We start from the raw sequence: 18,904 nt of genomic DNA, 5'->3' as shown, positions 1-18,904 counted from the left end.
TGCCACACAACCACAAACTAACTTTGATTAAACGAGGAAACCGGTCTACTTGTTGAAAATGTGGTAATGAGATAGTTTCCACCCAGCCGGGAAGCCCAGTTCTGGAGGGGGAGGGGAGCCTGCCTTTCTTGCTTCTCTACCCATTCTGAAGAAGGTAGAAATGAACAGGTCAGCATTCTCTTCCTTTCCTTTACGATTTTTTTTTTTAAGCTGGGTATTTTATTTGTTTCCATATGGCTGAGTTGATGGTGCAGAAATATGGTTGGAAACTAGCAGAAAACTTCTGGTGGCAGGCGTTTCCTGTAAACGCAGCTCCAGAGCACTGGGTAACAGAGGATTAAGGCAGAGCCATTTTAGCTTCGAGTCCAAATACTACTTTGTTTCCTTGGGGACACGTTGTTCTTATTTGTTGATTTCAAGTAAAACTGCTTCAGAAGCAGTACTTCTGCTCAGGGTATTCTTATTTTCTTTGAAGAATAGAGCACATCAGTTATAAATCCTTGTAGAAAATTCAGTTGGTTTGGAGAAATTTATATGATAGATTTTTTTTTTTTGAGACAGGGAGAAAGAAAAACTATCTCATTACTGTCGTGTTTATGGGGGAGGAAAAAAAAAAAAAAAACGAACCGGATAAGAGAATGCTTAGCAAGATAGTCCTCAAGAGCCCAGCATCTGAATCTTACTTTAAAACAAAATTTTTTTTGAAGAAGTTGAGGAAAGATGATCCTAACTATCCGCATTTGCTTTTTTTTTTTTTTTTTTTCACTGTTTTCATCCCACTCAATGACGTTGAAGTAGTTCCTCAAAGCAAGTGGGAACAAAACATAATCTCTTGAAATATTTTAAGAGGACATGCAGGCTTGGTGTTTGTAAAAATATGTCAACAAGATGTGCTGATCACGTTTTTAAAAAGTTGTTAAAGAAGCCGAAGGGATTAGTGAAGTCCAAAAAGCAGGGCTGTTTTGGAACAGGGAGACATCCAGAGAGAATAATGACTAATGTCACTCTGGCTGACGTTTACTGGGGGATCGCCATGCGCCAGTTTTCAGGTTTCATTGTCATTAGCTCATTTAACCCTCAGAAGCTCCCGATGCACCGGGAGACGTTATTATTTCCCTTTTACAGGTGAGGCAGGGCGCTTGAGCCATCGGGCTGAGGTCTCTCGGCAGCTGCGCGGTGGAGCCGGGATTCGGAGGCAGGCAGGCTCTGAAGACTGTGCCCTGTTCAGTTCCGGTTTCCGAGGCAGGCTGCTGTGCTAAGTGCTGGGAGCTGCTGAGCAGAAACCCCTCGGCTGAAAGTGAAGTGCCGTGGCGTGTTTCTGGATTAGCTACACTCTGAACTCGAGGGCTGCTGTCTGACCTTTAGTCTAGACATATTTTTTGGTCACTCATCGCCTATCAGGGGTGTGGCTCTGACCTTATAATCTACTCTCTAGCATTTTCCCCAAATCCCAATATCCTGTTTGAGGGTGTGGCCTGCGAGGGCACACCTATAGCAAGGAGCCTTGGAACTCATCAATTTCACGTTCTTTTTGCTGCCTCTCGCCCGGCTGTCTCCTTCGGAGGCCTCTCACGTCTTGCTTGACTTCCAGTGTGGAGAAGATGCTCAAGGAACACTGAAAGGCAGGTGGTCGCTCCCAGGGGCCGTGAGGACCACCCAGATCCAGGTACCTGTCAGAGAATTCCACTGGCTTTCTCTAATTGGGTGGTCTCGCTGGTGATTGAGGGCTACTCAGGATTTGGAGTGGACAAATCTGGGTCCAAATCTGAAGTCTCCCTCACCTGCTATTAAACACACTCACTTCTCTTTTTCTAACCCATCAATAAGTACCTGGCTGGACCCTGCAGTGGTGAAGAACTGGCCTGCTTTTGAATGCTGGTGAGCTTCTGTGACGATGGGCAATGGTCTCTGTAATAATAGTGTGTCTTAATTGAGTACTGGGTGCCAAATTCTCCCCAAAGCATGTTATAAGTGAGGATTTATTTATTCCTCCCCAGTATACTTGCCAGTGAGTACTCTTACCTCCATTTGCAAAATAGGGGAAACAGAGGCAAAGAGCTCAACAGAGGTGGCAGAGGTGACACAGCCGTGTAGCTCAGAGTCTTGGTGGGAACCCAGAAAGCCAGTTTCAGGGCCTCAGTCCTTTACCCTCTATTCCTGTCACCACTTAGAGGTGCAGCTTTCTAATTCAGGCACTGGGGGTCCTGGCTGCCTGGGTTCCTAGAAATGGTGCATAGAATGTACTTGGCGTCTAAGTACTTAATCAGTGATGGCTATTATTATTCCCTATTCTCTTAAAGGCGAGGTTAACCACTTTGGACAAAAAAGAATGGCATGAGTCAGCATGGGTTTTGGAATTAGTTTGTGCTAGAATTCCACTTTATTCTTGTTGTAGAACCTCAGGTAAGTTAGAGAATTCTTAAGTCTGATGGCTACAGTTTCCTCATCTGCCAAATGGATTTCAGAGTACAGGTTAGCAGAAGGATGAAATAACCCCACGATTGGATAACTCAGCTGTGGCGCTAAGACTCTGGCACCAGGTGGGGCTCAATAAGTTGTTTTATTTTTCCTCTGTTATCCTTTTTCTCATCTCTTCTTACTGTTACTATCATCCCTGTTGTAAAAGTAACCTGAACATAATGGACTCACTTAAATATCTGAGTGATTTCAGCAAAGGAGACTCTACATTTTGGTTTTATCAGTCTGCTTAATAAGCCCCTTGATACAATTCCTCTGGTCACACCACTGAGTGGCTCTCAGATTCATTCAAAATAAAATCCAGTCTTTATAATGCCTAAAAGGCCCCACGTAATCACTGTGCACCTCCTCCATTCTGATTTTCTCACTTGTCTCCTCTCATTGCTCCAAGCCAGCCACGATGGCTTCCTGGCAGTTCCTTAAGACACTGGGCACACTGCACCAAGGTCTCTGCATGTCAGTCCTTTAACCTGGAATGCGCTTTACCCAGAACTCCACATGGCTCCCACCGTAGGACCTTTACTCAGATGTCTCTACCTGTGAAGTTTTCCCCGACTAGCCTATTTAATACCACCCCACTGCCCCACTCCATTTTCCGGCCTCTATGCCTTATTTTTCTCCATAGTACTTATCATCTACTACTGCATAATATTAAGCATTAACTTCTTGAAGATAGGCATTTTTTTTTAATTTTTTAATTTAAAAAAATTTTTAATTTTGATATCATTAATCTACAATTACATGAAGGAGGATAGGCATTTTGACTGGTTTACTTTCTTGTTGCATTCCCAGCAACTAGAACAGTGCCTGGTACATAGTACATGCTTAATAAAATTTGTTGTGTAAAAGTGAATGAATGAGTGAAAGAACCAGAGAGGGTATTTATTTAGTTAAACAGAACAGCGAAATAGTGCAGACACTTTTTGCAGGTGGCTGCTGTGCCCTGACATGGAGGAAACTGACCTTCCCTTTGGGGAGCCTATCAGGTGGACAAACCCACATGACTAGGCTTAAGCCAGCATATGTCATAAAGAGAGTGACTGAACAAAGAGACAGTGGTGGCATTTGGAGTGGACCTAGGGGCTGGCCAGAATGGCTCCAGGTTGATTTCCCACATACATGGCATGTGGATTTGGGGAGATTCAAAGTGGAGGTGGGACAGGAAGTGGGCACAGCAAGGAGATGGGTAAGTAGAGAATAGATTATCAAATGTTGATCCAAAAGCAAAATATGGAAATACTAAACATTTTATTCTCATTTTTTCTCATGGTATTTAACGCAGCTTGGAATTCTGTGTTCGCAGGCAATGAATCTTTTGTTATATAGGAATATGTTCTACATGTAAAAAGGATGAACATATTAGCTGCCACCAAACTGTCCTCGATCCTTGCCCACATTTGAGAACTAACCAACTTTTATTCATATATTAATTGATTGATATATAATTGATATATTAGTTTCAGATGTACAGCATAATGATTGAATATTTGTATATATTGCAAAATCATATATATTTCTATGGTCTGTATGTATAAATGTTGTATATGATACATCTATATTATATACACATACAATTTTGAAATTTCCTTTAAGGAAATTTTTAAAGGAATTTTTAAAGAAAATTTCTCTAGAGAAATTTTATTTCCTTTAGAGACTATATAATTGTCCATGCATTTTTAAACAAAAATGGCCTGTTTTTTTTGTGGCTTTATTTCTTTTTTACCCGACAAGGCCTTGGTGATCTAGCATATGAGTACATGTGGTACTACATTTTTTTCAGTGGCTATCTATAGTCTTAAATTTGGATATCCACAGTTCATGTGGCCATTTTCCTTTTGATGAATATGTAGTTTGTTTCTAATTTTTCACAGTTATAAACAATGCTGCTAAGAACATCCTTGTATAGGTTTCTTGGTGCACCTGAGTGCTTATTTCTCTAGAGTAGGTACTATAATTATGCTTATTTATTTTGTTGTGCTTTCATTTGTTTACTATTTCTCCTATTAACTATTAACATATAAGCTCCACAAGGGCAGGAATTCAAATTGTTTTGTACCTCACTCTTTAATTATGACCCAGCTAAGTGCCTGGGACAAAGGAGTGGTCAGTAAATATTTATGGAATGAATTTGGCTGAAAGGTTGGCTGGGGCCCTGGTGTAGTTCTGCATCTTAAAAGACAGGGAACTATGACTTATTTTGGTAAAATTGGAGAATTTTGCACAGGGGAGTAGCAGGATGATTATTTGAGGGTTTGTGGAAAAAGTGTTCTGGGCTAGGAAGAAGAGAGTTGAAGGAGGACCTGTTACGAGATTATTACAAAGATCAGAAGGAAACAAGAAACAAGGATGGTGGGAATAGACGGGAAAGGGTGAATCTGAGAGATTTTTGGGATGATAGGATCTGCAAAATTTACTAATTTACACTGATTAGCTTTGAGGAGCAATGTAAAGAAAGGCATGGAAGATTGAGACCCATTCTAGGACGATTTCATTTTACAAATATTTGTTGACTCTCAGCTCTGTGCAGAAAGCACTGTGCTAATTGCTGTTGGAATATAAATTTGCACGACCCTTCCTCCTACCTTCAAGGGCGCTTTGCAGGCTTGGGGAAGACAGCCGTGTCCACAGGTACACCAAGAACGCAAGGGAGTGCCTGAGGTGGGAGGGGACTGGCCCTGGGGCAACCAAGTGAGATATTGCTGTCCCAGAATGGGGGGAGGGGAGGAATGTTGGGTGAGGAGGTTTCAACCTTGTCCCAGAGCCACATGTGGCTGACCAGAGAACATTCAGTAAATAGAGTATCCAGAAACGCGCATCAGTGTAGATTTTTACAAGTGAGGAAATTTAGGTTGGTGACAGAGCTGGGGTTTGATGTTTGGGTCAGATGGCCCGTTGGCCTCAGTATTGACCTCAGGGAGGCTACCTAACCATGCTGAGCCTCAGTTTCCTCTTTTTAAAGAAAAGGCACTAGTAACTAATGCTGAGTGGAGACTGATAAGATTACAGCCAGTCCACTGCCAGGTGCGCTTACTGGGGACAGCTCTGAGTATGGTCAGACCTGCAGCCCAAGGAGAGGACGAAAAAGGACTGAAGCTTCTTAAAGTCGGCCGTGTCCTCTTTGCTAACCAGGAGATCTTCCAGGAGATAACCTCTTGTTCAGGTTTACTGCCACCTCCTTGCAGTGGCATCCCAGTGTTCTTGGAACAAGACCCCAAATCCTGCTAGCCATGTTGTTAGGAATTTTTCTTTTTCTTTTGTTATACATACGGAGTTTTAGACAGGGCCCTGATGTAATTAGATTGGACTTCTGAAAAGATCCATGTGGCTTTTGAAAAGTTCAGTGTGACAGAGATGGGCTTGTCTGCATTCCTGCTAGAATGGTAGCTCTGTAAACAGAGTTTTCTTATAGTTGTATCCCTGGCATGTGGAAAAAATGCCAGGCACAGAACATTGTATAGGTGGGCTTCCTGTTGGTTGAATGAATATTTAATCTTTCCACATTTAAAGCAAGACTAAATGTATTACTATTAGTTTCAGTGCGTTACTAGGAGAATGTAATGAGATAGTGGATGTATAAAGTTCCTGGCACCCAGTGTCCATTTACTCTTTTTTTTCCTCCAGTATTTAATGAGCATCTACAAAGTGCTAGGCATGGTTCAAGGGCCTAGGGATACACCTGTAAGGTGTGGGGATGAGGCTTGGCCAGTGTCTGCCCAGGACAGAGAATGGCGGGGCCTGGGGGCAGGGGACAGGAGCTGAGGTTGGAGACCTGGGTCAGGGACGGCATGTGAGGGAGGCCATACGTCTTTGGACTAGGACAAAGGCTGTAGATGCAGATGCTGGATTTAGGCTCCCAGCCCTGCTGCCCATTACCAGTGGACCTTAGGAGAGCTGCTTCATCCCTCTGTGCCAAGGCTCTTCCTTAAAAACAGAGAAAAATGTAAGCTCTACCTCACAGGGTCGTTAGGAGGATTGAGAGTTACAGAGTGAGAATCACACTGGGGACTCAAAAAATGCTCCTGCTTATCAGCCAGCCTCTCAGCCTGCAGGCCCTGCTTTTGGCCTAGGATGTGTTTGAACTGTCTGTGCTCTCGTCCACCCAACGCATCCCAAGGCACAGAAAGGCGGGAGGCAAGTCTGGGTGTGAGTTTGGCAAGTCCCTGCCCTTGATGGAGTTAACAGTCTGATTCCAACCAAAACGTAAAAAGAACGTAAGATTTGTCCCATCCAAAAGGGACAGAGGGAAGGAAAAGTTGCAAAGTGAGGCCAAGGACTCTGAACGTTCTTCCCGGCAAAGGCAGAGCCTCTCGGGTTTCAGGTCTAGTGTAAATGTCACCCGGGGGCTGGGAGAGAGCACAAGGTGTGCTGCAGATGAGCCCTTCACAGAAGCAGTGCCCTTTGTGCAGTTGATGATACTCTGTATCCAGGATCAGAGACGTCATAAACACTTTTTACTGTTGTACAACACGGAGCATCCCCAATGTAATATGACACAGGGCTACCCAACCGTCCCATGGGGCAGGCCGAGTAGAGGTTACAGACAAGGAAACTGAGTGGGGGTGGAGTTGAAATACCATCGTTTGACTTCTGCTACATTTTGGCTTGAATGGGTGGATGGAAGATGGTTCCATTTACTGAGATGGACTAGCTATGACTCCAGTGACTGGCCTGAAGACCCTAATTTCAGTTTCCTTCCGCTGGAACTCACTGGGGCTGAGGCATGTTATGTTACTATTCATTTCTATATGTATTTGTTTTGGACCCACTCGTTGATCACTGCTGTAGGCAGACGTCATGCTAAGACTTGGAGATGCGTCTGAGAACAAGACACGGTGTCAACTATTTTTATGGACTGATAGTGGCAGGAGGACAGGTGGGAATGAATAATTACTGTAATGTGTAAGATATAGCTGCCTGGGTCTGAGTTTTGGGGGTACCTGGCAGGTATCTGGGGATAGATGATCCAGTGTCAGAGGCCAACCCACCTCTCTACCCACTCTTTCTTTTCTACCTCCATGTACTTCCCCAAGAGTTTCATCTAATTCCATGATATTGACTATCCAGTGGTGGAGGATTCAAGATCTGAAAGTGAAATCTGGAATTTCATTACTGGACATCTAAATGGAGATGGGAGCAGGCAGCTGGAAATATATGGGAATTGAGGAGAGAGGTCTGGGTGGGAAATAAATAAATGGAGGAGCCCTCAGCATGCAGATGGTATTTTGAACCTTTGGACTGGATGAAATCACCTAGGGAATGAATGAGAAAGGAGACAAGGTGCCAGCTTTGGGTCCTGGGGCACTTCAACGCCTGGAGGTCAGGGAAAGGAGAAAGACCCAGCAGAGGGGACTGAGGAGGCACTGCCGAGGGACGACGGGAGAATGTGGAGCCCCCGGGAAAAAGTGCTCTAAGAAAGAGGAAGGGACCCACTCTATCAAGTGCTGTAGATGGGGCAAATAAACGGACGATGGGGATTTGAGGACACCTACCCAAACCAGTCAAAAGCCAGCCCTTGTCACTGTCCTCACAAGGTCCCACCTTATTCCCTAGCTCGCCGTCCTCACTCGCTGGGCCGGACTTTCTGGCCTCAAACCACCTCCCTTCTGCGCTGCGCCTCCTCATTCTGTGCCCCGTTTCAATGTGCCTTGGCACCTGACTTCCTGGGGGTGTCTCTGCTCCTCAGGGAGCCCCAATCTAAAACAGCAGGCATCTTCTCCTCTCCAGTGATCTGTGTGGCCAATGGAACGATCCGTATGTTGTCTGTCTCCTCGAGAAGATAAGCTCTAAAGGGGCAAGGCCTGGGCTGTTTTCACTGTAAGCCCTCTCCCCCAAAACACAGCCCAGTGCCAAGCCCCCCGGAACTCTGCCCTTACAGCTCTGCGGTGTGTCTCACTGAATTCTCCAGAAAGTCTTATGTAAACATAAGTGTTTGTTTACATAAATATTTTTTTCTCGCCTTATTGAGGTATAACTGACATACAACACTGTGTAAGTTTAAGGTGGACAGCACAATGATCTGATATATGTACATATATGGCAAATGATTAGCACTGTATGTTTAGTTAACATCCAGCACCACATAGTCACAATTATTTTCCTTGTGAGAACCTTTAACTTATTTCCTCTTCTTGCTCTCTGTCTCCCTCCTCCTCCTCTTCCTCCTCTTCATCATCATTTTGGTGGAGAGATTCAACAATATTCTAGGATTAATTCAGCTTTCATGAGGTGGGACTGTTGAAGGACTGGGAAGAGAGGGTTAGGCAAAGGCAATCCTAAATCTGAAGGCCCTGGGCCGGAGAAAAAGGCCTAATGGCTGAAGCTTAGGACCCCACGTGGTGAAGGGTTTGCCAAGATAGAGGCAGGACTGTTAGGCAGGGGCAAGACCCACAGGGCCAGTGAGGGGAGCCCTGGAGTGTCTTCTTTCCTGAGGCCAGAGGAAGCCACTAAGCAGGGAGATGACACAATCTGGTTTACACAAAGATCTCCTGGGCTATGGGTAGAGAATGTATTATGGCAGATTTCAAAATTTCAAACTTCAAACTAAAAAGGAAGAGGCTGGGAGAAGCCTGGCGCACTCAGTATATTTGGAGGAGAGAGTTAAGAGGTCTGGTGCTGCACAGTAGGTTTGTGTTAGAGGTGAGGATAAGAGGATATATACTACGAGAGAAATTACAGGGCTTGCTGATGGATTAAATGTGTATGTGCGGGTGGAGATGAAATACCATAGTTTGACTTCTGCTACGTTTTGGCCTGCATGGGTGGATGGAAGATGGTTCCATTTATTGAGATGATGATGGGAATCGGATTTCAATGAATGTTGGTTAACTTCATCTTCCATGGCCTCCTCTCATCCCAGAGCTCCTCATTTGGAATATCAGGCGAGAGCACGCCGCTTTAAAGAGGTGCTCTGCGCGTTATGGGACCCATGTGATTTTTAAGGAGAGTTTACATTTACACTTTGAGCGAAGTCAACCTTGGAAAACCGTCCAGAACATTAGAGGGAGACAAAAGTTGCTCTGGCAAAGGAGGGGAGGGCACTCATCAAACCTGACCACGGGACAAATAGAGTTGAAAGTGAACCACGTTCTTCGCACGTTATTGAGATTGATTAATTTAATCAGGTTGGGATTATCTAAACGTCTATTTAAGTAGAGCCTTATTCGTGGCCCCTCCCATTTTGGTTTGCTTGTAAAAAACAGCAATCACTTCTCTTCCAGTATTGTTGCGAGCCAGGTGGACTGGCAAACTCGGAGAGAGAGAGCGTCTCCGGGTTGTACGCACCGCCTCCGCTTCTGAAAGGTAATTTCTGCTATTTATTGTTTATTCATATTATTGTGATGTTTTATAGAGGGTTTAACAATTTGAAATGACTTGAGTGGGATGGGGAAACTTAATAGAAAAGAGCGGAGTGCGCGTTCCCTGGAGCTGTTGGTGATCCCTACTTAATTTAGTGCATTCAGTCGTGTTAAAGGGCTGTCCCCGTTTCCTTCTCAAATGTCCTTTGTAGTTTGCAAAAGCTGGCAGGTTTACCTAACTTCTTCATTTTCTTTTCCTGCTAACTCCTCACTGCAGTTTTTCAGGTTTTCCTGCTCTGAACACTGAATTCTTTGAAGTTGAGTATCTATGTTGGCTGCATTTCAGCCCCATGGATTTACATACAGTTTCCAAATTGTTTTTCTGTAATAGTTCCATAGTAAAATAAATACTTGTGAAATAAGAAGATCATACTGCATTCTGATCTTCTAATTAAGGCTAAGTCTCAAAAGATGATTCCAATAAATGTTAAATATAGCAAATTAGTAGCGTTTTTTTTGTTGTTAGATCTGAGAACGCGATGGCAGACAGGATCTGGAGAGAAAATCAGAAGTTAGCTAAAAGAAGAGGTCTCATATCACTAGGACAAAATCAGAGATAATGGTGCGATTTTATAGGTGTACATTGGGAAATAGATCTTAAGGAGGCCTGGTCTGGTTTGGATAATTGTGAAAAATGAGGTGTAGCTGATGTTTGTCGCATTAAACAGAGGTGAAGTGGGGCTTTCTTCGCTCTTTCCCTGGTAACATGTGCTGGGCATCAGCTCACATTTGGAAGGACGTTTCTGCTTCTATTCTTTGTTTGTGTTGCCTGCCTCTGCAGCACCTGTCTCCTTCAGAGATAGCCTGGCTGGGGGTTGGGGGGAGGACGGCACAACGGGAATACGTGTGGGTGGAGCTAAGGACACGAAGACCAACGTTCGATTTTCAGTTTTCATTTCAAGAGAATAATAGGAGTTCTTAGATTTTATTACAAAACCAAATATTCCTAGTGTTCTCCTGCTACTTTTGGAGTTTCCACTTTTAATTAACTGGACGCACTTTCCAAATAAACCTCACGTCTCCACATTCTAAGGGCAGAATGTGACTCACAGACGCCCTTAGAGCGAATTCAGATCACTCTTTAATAAGTCCATCTGAGAACACTGTATACGTGTTTGCAACCCAGCACTCAGCCACTGGCAGAATTTTGCAATGATTTCCCAGTTTTGTTGGCACATCTCCAGGAATAAGGTTCTTTGTAATTCTTTGCTCAAACATAAGGATCACATGTAAAACTCTTAGCAGACAGATCAGTTAGTACAATTACCTTTCAATTTTAATAGTTACAACACTGTAAGGGTTTTTTTGGGGGGGGGCGAGGAGAGAGTAACTAACAAACCATATGATGCTTTTATCCTAACAAAGTAGCAGCTTTGTGAGGGCACAGAGAAAAGCACAACCGTTTCTGCTCAGAAAATAATTCGGTAGCAACAAGGTCTGAGAGCCAGGACACTCATTGTTCTTAGTGAAACGATTATTTGTCAAAACATTGGATTGTTTCCCTGTTACTCCTGAAAAGTTTGGACTTCTCTTTCTGCTCAATTTTGACGCTAGGATTTTTAACTATCAGTGCTATTGTGTTTACGGCATTCAAGGTTTCAGAGTTCAAAGGTTATCCATTAACATGTAGAGTGAGGCTACACTTATGTTAAGATAACCTGGTTCCACTTGCTCTGAGTTTCTTTTGTTTTGTTGCAGCGCTTCAAGTCATTTGTTTTTATAAGTTAAATGAAGTTTTTTGTTGATGAAGAACATATCTGTATTTTAAGATGTGACTATAAGGCTTTGAGAAATGGTTTAAAGGAAGGTATTTATCTTCCCTGAGAGCAGGAACCCTGGTAGTAGAAGTGATCAATATCAGTGTACTAGAGTGACTGAAGAAAGAGTTCTGGTCTAAGAATTTACATCTGGCACTGCTAATTAATTAAGTGTAAGTAATTGGTTCACTTCCTTTTAAGAAAAGACTAGCCAGACCATATGTAGGGTTAGTAGTTATGTATAGAATGACAGCAAAATATCACACTTGGCAAGTTCTTCCCCTTTGCTAGGAAGCTGTCTCTCAGATTCCATTTCCTATTTATTAAGGACTTCATTGCTCACCAGCGGGGCATTTGGGTAGTGCTTCCTCCTCCTCCCCTCCGATTTATTAAATGTATACTTTCAAGTGCCTTCCTTAATATGTTTAAAAATTTTCCATTTTGGGTACACTTGAATTCGTTTGCTTGTTGGGGCAGACAGAAAACTTGCTGGGTGTGATTGTTGCTTCTATGGTTCCTCTGTGGGGCGTCCTAAAAATGGGGGGATTTATCACTCGCCTTCGGAATCATACCCTTTCCTTTTTTTGTGAGCAAGGAAAAGAACAGTTGGGAAACCTTTAAAACGAGTTGGGCATGGGGAGGAGGGGGCAAGTTTTTTTTTTTTTGTCGCCAGTTTAAGCAAGGTTTTAACCCCGTGTATTTCTGTCCATCAAAGCCAAGTGGCTTCTTGGAGCCCAGGCCAAGTTCAGAAATCTCAAGTTATTATAGTAGCAGCGCAAGGCCAACCCTTTCAGGAAAACAATTAAAGGAAAGATTTCTGAGGATACTAATTAAGAACATTTTAATCATCTTATCTCACCGACCTTCCTCATACTGGATTTGAAAAAGTATCGTTTGCGCACGGGTGCCCTCTAACCCGTACGAACGGGTGCAAGGCTTTTTGTTTGTAGGTAATTCTCGGTGACCCAGGAGTTCGGGCTACCAGCCCCTCCCCTCGCCTGGGCACACCTTGCGGTGGGGGAGGAGGCGGCGAGGCCGGGTCCTGGGCCTGCGCCTGCGCGCTGCCTTCGCGGCCCCCTCCCCGCATACCTGTCACTGCAACGGCCGGGCGCGCGCCACGTTTAGCCGGCGGGAGGGAGGCGGGGACGACGAAAGGCGCGTGCGTGCGCGGGAATCAAGGAACAAGAATGGGAGTGCGCGCGCTCGTGTGCTCGCTCGCGCCCCGGAGGCGGAGCCAATGGCGGTGGGCGGAGCGGGGGCGCGCCTGCGCGGATCACGTGAGCGCGGGCGGGGCCTAAGGGGCGGGGCCTTACGGCCGGTGTAGGCAGGAGGCGGGGCGTCGCTAAGCGACGGAGCCGAGGGAGGGCGCAACAGCTGCTCCCTGAGCACTTTCTGACCGAACAGTCCCCCAGCGCCGGACGCGCTGCGCCCCGGCGGCTCTAGGGACCCCCCCGCCGCGCCTGCACTGTCCCGGCGCGGACGAGTAGGGGGCGCCCGCGCCTTTGCCCCCATGCGCACTCCCACCCCGCTCACCTTAGCCCCGCACCCGAGGTGAGCCCGGCCCCCAAATCCTCCGGGCGGGGTGGGGGTGGGGGGCGCTCCCTCTGGGGGGCTTCCAGGCGCGGGACTCCGGGGAGCCCTGGGAGATAGCCTGGCCTCTCGCCTAGTGGCCCCCATCTCTTCTGGGGGGCCGGTGCGGACGCGGAATCCGGGAGGTGTCCGCACAAAAGGCCGAGAGAAACTCCCCGTCGCCTCCCCTCCCCGCCCCCTCCCCTGCTCGCCGGCGCCCTCCTCATTCAAACCTCGGCTCGCTCGGGTGGTGTCGGTTCAGCCCGGCCGCGGCCGAGCGAGGAGATGGCCGAGCAGCCGGAGCCGCAGGTAAAAGGGGCGCGCCCCCCGCCCTGCGGGGCCTGGGGCTCCGCGCTGCCTCCGGCCCCCAAGCCCGCGCCCGAGTCTCCGCGCTCCTTGCCGCGCCCCCGCCCTCTCCCCAGCGCTGCAGAGCGTCCCGCCGGCGGGGGGCGCCGGGCCAGCCCCCGGTGCGTACCGTGTCTATCACACTCATTCTGGCGACAGTCGAGGTGGCCGGGCAGGGAGTCCCCTCCTCTGGGTGGGGGCCGCGGGGTTGGCCGGAGGGCGCCGAGCTGAGTGCGTGGGCGGGTGGCGGGGGGCTGTTCCGGAAAAGTTGGGAGGCTCGGCCCGGCAGGTCGTCCCGCTCGCCTGCCCGGCCGCAGGGGGCGAGCGAGGGGGCGGGGGGCCGCGCGGGTATCCTGCGATGGCCTGGGAGGGGCCGGGGCGAGTGGGGAGCAGCCAAAACAATGCGTCCTAACTGGCGTCCCCATCGGACAATGGCCGGGACCGTCAACCCGGGCCGGGCGGAGGGCGCGTCTACAGGGGCCGGGGGAGGGGCGCAGCCTCCCCGCGGACCCCGCCGCCCCCCGGGCGCCCCAAATCCATCCTCGAGTCTCAGGCTCTACCCATCCGAGCAGGCGGTGCAGGGGCTCCGTTTCCGGGATGTGTGTGATAAGGTGGTGACTTTTTTTCTCCCCTGTAATCTTAGGGATGTTTGAAAAACTTTTAAAATAGCCCTTAAACGCTTGAAGGGTATATTTCTAAGTCAGTTCTCACGGCCGACCCAAAGCCAGCTGGAAGGCGGACTAGGAACTCGAAAGGGCAGGAGGGATTGAAACGTTAGCTTGAAAGTGTTTCTTTTTTTTAAAAGGGAAGTTTCTGCCAGGAGGCGCTGAGTGGCGAAACCGCGCGGTTTCAGATGTAGAGCCCACTTCACTCTTGATCTGGCCCCGAAGTGCGAGCAGGACGGGGTGGGGGGTAGCGGCCTCGCTATGGGAGGGCGGCCTGCGGGGTCGCGGGGTACCTGCCCCCGGAGCGGAACCGGGCAGTGGGGACCCTCTGGGAGGCAGGGGAGAGCCCGCGGACTCGAGGCCGCGGTCCTGGGCGGGCGGGGAGTTTTCCCGCAAGGCTTGGCAACTGGGGCAGGAAAGTGGCCACCTCTGGGACCCTAGTGGCCCGTTTACGCTTGGAGCAGCAGAAACTTTGTTTTTTCTCTTTCTGTTTCTTGCTTTCCCAAGGAAAGGATAGCCACTTTAGAGTTTGAGGCTTTGGCGTGTACCGTTTTGAAATTCCTTGAGCCTCAGTTTATCTTTTGGAATCAGCCTATAGGGCTTGGACATTCCTGACCGGTTGCAGTGGTCCTCTGGCCAAGTCGGGGTCGTGTATTGGCCACCGGGCATACTACAGCCTTAGCTGGCTTCCTAGTTTGCTAGGTCGTTTGGAACCATTAAGCTGTATGTTTTAAGAAGCCTAGGTCTGATTTAGTTCAGGTTGATTCAATTATGTCTTCATTGCTTTTGAGTTGGTTGAATGAGTTGACATGAGATTAAGCTCAATAAAAGAAAAGGCAGGGTAACAGCAGCTGCCCGCCAGGCCTGGCCACTAGGTAGGGGTCTTCTCAGGCCTTTCACCTTCTCTTTGTGTGTGTCAAGAAGTACATTTAAGATGGTCTTTCACTGTACTCCCCCCCCCACCTCCCCCTTCCTGGAGTGGATGGACTGCCTTGATTGATATAAAAATAAGACTCAAAATGCTAAATTTTATAATACTTTGAGATTGAGTAGAGTTTCTCAAAAGCCTCATGTCTGTAGTGACAAGTGCAGTAATAACCTAATTGCTTTTTGTCTGAAAAAATAGAAGTCAAACCACTAGTTTGTGCTTGCTTAGTTAATGTGTGCTGAGAACTTTTAAGGTGTGTCCTTAATGGTAGATGACTTTTTCTGAGAAGTCATATTTATTTTAGATACTGTTTTGTTCAGTATTCCAAAGACTGTAGTAGACTGTACCTATGTGTGTGTGTAATCAGTCCTGGTGTTTTTAGTCGAAGTCCACCTCCTCTACCCCAAATGCTACCATTTTAAAGCAGATACATAAGTTACCAAATTCAAGAGGCCGTGGTTTATTTAAAAACTCAGTTGTCAGTAGCTACAAGACAGTTTTATAATGTATGTGGCTTGTTAGAATAGGGTTATTCTGATTTGGAATTTTAATGAATTGTGAGGAGAGCGAGGCTGCTGCTTCAGAGCAGCACATTGATTTGCATGCTGGAGGAGGAAGTGGGGGAAAGATGACTTTTCTAGAAGATGAAGGACATATCCTTCTCTTTAGTGTCCAACTTCTTCCAATCCTTTTATCTTCACACCTAACACAATGAAGTTTGACCTTTGCTGTTTTTAAATAACTTGCGAGGTCAAAGTTTAGCAGTTGTCTTGGGTTCATATTATTCCTTTCACTTCTTAATCAAAAAAAAAAAGAAAGGAACGAATACACTGCTTAGATAAAATTTGTAGATAATATTTTCCCCCTTCACCCTGAAGAATCAGACAGCTTTGTTTCCCACCCCACCCCCCACCCCCCAGGTAGTAGGGGAGGAAGGAGGAGGAGCAAAGGTTTTGACTTTGCTTTACTTTTAAGGTGGAGGTAGATTTGCATTCTCTTTGTAATCCTCCATTTTCAGCAGTGGGACTTGAGGAATGGCAGCAGCCGGTTTCCCTTCCAGTGGGCTTTTTACAGAGGAAATCTGAAAATAAGACTTCATCATCAAGTCACTTACAAACTGATGAAATAATTAGGGAACGTAATGGCCTGGCAAGGACAGAGTCCCTCTATCTCCTCGTTTTAGATAATCGCTTTTCTCTCTGAACGTTGATGATGAAATGGCATGTTTTTGCCACAGCAGGGTTGCCTTTTCCCAGCCCTGGAGCACTCTTAATTCTGAGACGCTTGATTAGAGCCTCAGGGGTCCCAAAAGATGTGCTGTTTTCCCACTTCATAAAATTACATTCTTTTCTCCCCGTTGTCGCAAACATGATACTGGTTAATAAGAACTTCTGAGTAGTTTTAATGACTCTTGACTGCCTACAATTTACTACTTTAAAGAAAAAAAAAGACACACTTGTCTCTGACTCTCCAAAGGCCACAAGTGGCTAGCCCATCTTTATGTTTTACATGAAACTTTGTTTCCCCTTGCTCAGAAAAAATACTCAGTTTAGATTGTTCATCTCTAATTTGCTCATCATGGGTGCCGGTAGGACCTGTATGTTAGGGTTTTTGAGGTTGCTGGGTATGACTTGTTTTAAATGGTCCTTTCTAATGGCCTATTTCAGTTTAATCCTGCAGCAGTATGTTCGACAAATGAATTGGAAAGGTGAAGCCAAAATACTGAACAGTGGTTAGTTATATGTTCTCAAGCTTTAGAATTATACCGTAGAAATGAAAATACAAGACAGTTGTATAAACTGATGGGTGTTCCAACAGAATAAAACAAGTGTTGTGAGATTTTGAGTTAAAAGACTAATGGAATATACAGAATAGTTTTCAAATTACTGAGGTTATTACAAAATAAAAACCTAGGAGGTGTTTGCAGACCAGCTACTGAGCTGGAATTAAAGGAATCCCAACCATAGCAAATAATCTAAATAGGGAAGGGTTTGGCTATAGCCTGTAAACTGAACTGGCAACAGTGGAAGAGTCTTGATTGGTGGACCCTATCTCCAGATTTGGGCTGGAGGGGTGTTAGCTAGTTAAAACAGACATGGGAGCAAGAATGAATTACATGGAGACAGCAGGAAATTTCTTCAGTTTGGGTGAGGGAAGCTTGATCATTATAACTGCATGGCCTCATTTTGGAGGGGCAGCGTAAAACCTGAAATGTTGGCTTTTAGGAACAAGGTGATCTGGATTGTTTTTCTGCCACTGGTGATACAGTTAGGCAAATTTGCAGTGGTGGGCGGGGCAAAGGATTTTGAATTGAGACCATGAGGCTACATAGAAATCTTACTTTGAGGAAGTGGGACAGGGACCATCCTTTCCTAAAATCTGCAGCTCTTGATGAGCAAGCTCAATTCTTGTATAAATCTGTCTTCCAAATAAATGGAGGGGCAGCCCCTGTCAGCCAGCTGCCCTCACAGATTGCCCTTTTATGCTTAACATTGGAATGCTCATTAAAAAACTTCACATTTGAACGTTTGTTGACTGGCTCTTCTTACCATCCCATTACTTCCTGCCCAGGGTAACAACATAACTGAGTTACTGGAAATTTAGGGCCAGTTTGGTAATTTTATGACAAGTTGAGAAATAAAATTACTAAATCTGAAAAGACTGCTGAGTAAGTTATATGAAAGAATTACTTTACTACCTTAGCTTTTGTTCTTAAACTTGGTACCAAGGTTGATTTTTTGACTACCCATTCTTCCATTTCACACAGGAGAACTGCCTAGGAGTCAGATGCTAATGCTTCACATGGCCTCGTATAGTGTTTTGTGTAATTAGTTTCTAGTGTCAGGAAACCTTTTGAATTTAAAATATGGTTATATGGACTGGAGATTGGGAGGCCAGATATGTTTTGTTCTTGAGTCAGCATTAGAAGAAATGCTTTTATTCTTCCAAACTGTATCAAGTCAGGATAACTTTAAAACAGTTCTGTTAAAACAGAAGTGTTTCTGTGTTTTCAAAATCAGGGCTAAGTTTTTTTTTTTTTTTTACCAGTTCAGTATACAGATACTGAACAGTGATTGTATGTGTTATTTGAAGGGAGACTTTTTTTCTAAATTTTGAAAGCAAACAGGTGACTTCAAAGAGCCAGACATACTAACTTTAGTATTTACTCAACAGAGATAGGGGAATATTTAAATGGTGTTAAAGAAAGACCTCATGCCTCTAAGAGGCATTACCCATGTTTATATTTAATCTGAAGTTAGTTAAATTGGGTATAATTAAGAACATGCACCATTCAGCCTTGTGGGGAAAAAAGTGTAGGTATGTTAGGGTAGTGGTTTAGTTAAAATGGTTGTAGGTATTTGTAAGTCTCTGTATACCGTTATCTGTGGTGTGTGTGTGCGTGTACACATGCCTGTTTTCTTTGTAGAGAGTTTAAGAATACAGGGTAAGATAGAACCATTTAATTTTTTAGTTCATTGACCTCTCACTCTTCTGTACAGGAATCTAAAGATCTAAAATCTTTTCAAAATATTTAAGATACCGCTGGTTAAGGGAGTAATAAATAATAGACTCATGGATAGCAATGTTTAATCTTCCTTAATTGAAATTCTTTGTATTCATTTCCCTCTTAGTTTTCTTTTTCAAGTCAAGATTGAGTTTTTAAAAGCCAGTTTACAGACTAGTATCTGTTAATATTGATAATACTGAAACTAAAACCAATGTGTGGTGCTTTAAGTTCACATTAAGATCCTCTAATGGACCTTAACTGATTTGGAATGAATCAGGCAGTTTTTAATCATGACACTC

At 45.4% G+C, this 18,904-nt stretch overlaps 1 protein-coding gene and 1 long non-coding RNA gene across 10 annotated transcripts in view; one reads left to right on the top strand and one right to left on the bottom strand.

Annotated features, from left to right (window-relative positions):
- LOC118920683 (uncharacterized) overlaps nt 1-13,769 on the bottom strand; it is a 32,499-nt gene extending 18,730 nt beyond the window's left edge. Inside the window, exon 1 of one of the 2 annotated variants that reach the window (XR_008998028.1) lies at nt 13,635-13,769. This is a non-coding gene — a long non-coding RNA (uncharacterized LOC118920683). The remainder of the gene's footprint in view (nt 1-13,634) is intronic. The other variant, XR_005028014.2, reaches the window with a different exon arrangement.
- ZNF217 (zinc finger protein 217) overlaps nt 692-18,904 on the top strand; it is a 35,506-nt gene continuing 17,293 nt past the window's right edge. Inside the window, exons 1-2 of one of the 8 annotated variants that reach the window (XR_008998021.1) lie at nt 692-1,666; nt 9,696-9,777. The gene's annotated coding sequence lies outside the window, so the exon portion shown is untranslated. Of the gene's footprint in view, nt 1,667-9,520; nt 9,778-12,984; nt 13,142-13,346; nt 13,469-13,517; nt 13,627-13,985; nt 14,116-18,904 lie in introns of those variants that run through there. The other 7 variants (XM_036901938.2, XR_008998026.1, XR_008998022.1 and 4 more) reach the window with 7 other exon arrangements.

The sequence above is a fragment of the Manis pentadactyla genome, chromosome 5 (genome assembly GCF_030020395.1).
Source record: "Manis pentadactyla isolate mManPen7 chromosome 5, mManPen7.hap1, whole genome shotgun sequence".
NCBI lineage: Eukaryota > Metazoa > Chordata > Mammalia > Pholidota > Manidae > Manis > Manis pentadactyla.
Note: the sequence above shows the minus strand (reverse complement) of the source record. Positions and strands in the feature narration are given on the sequence as shown.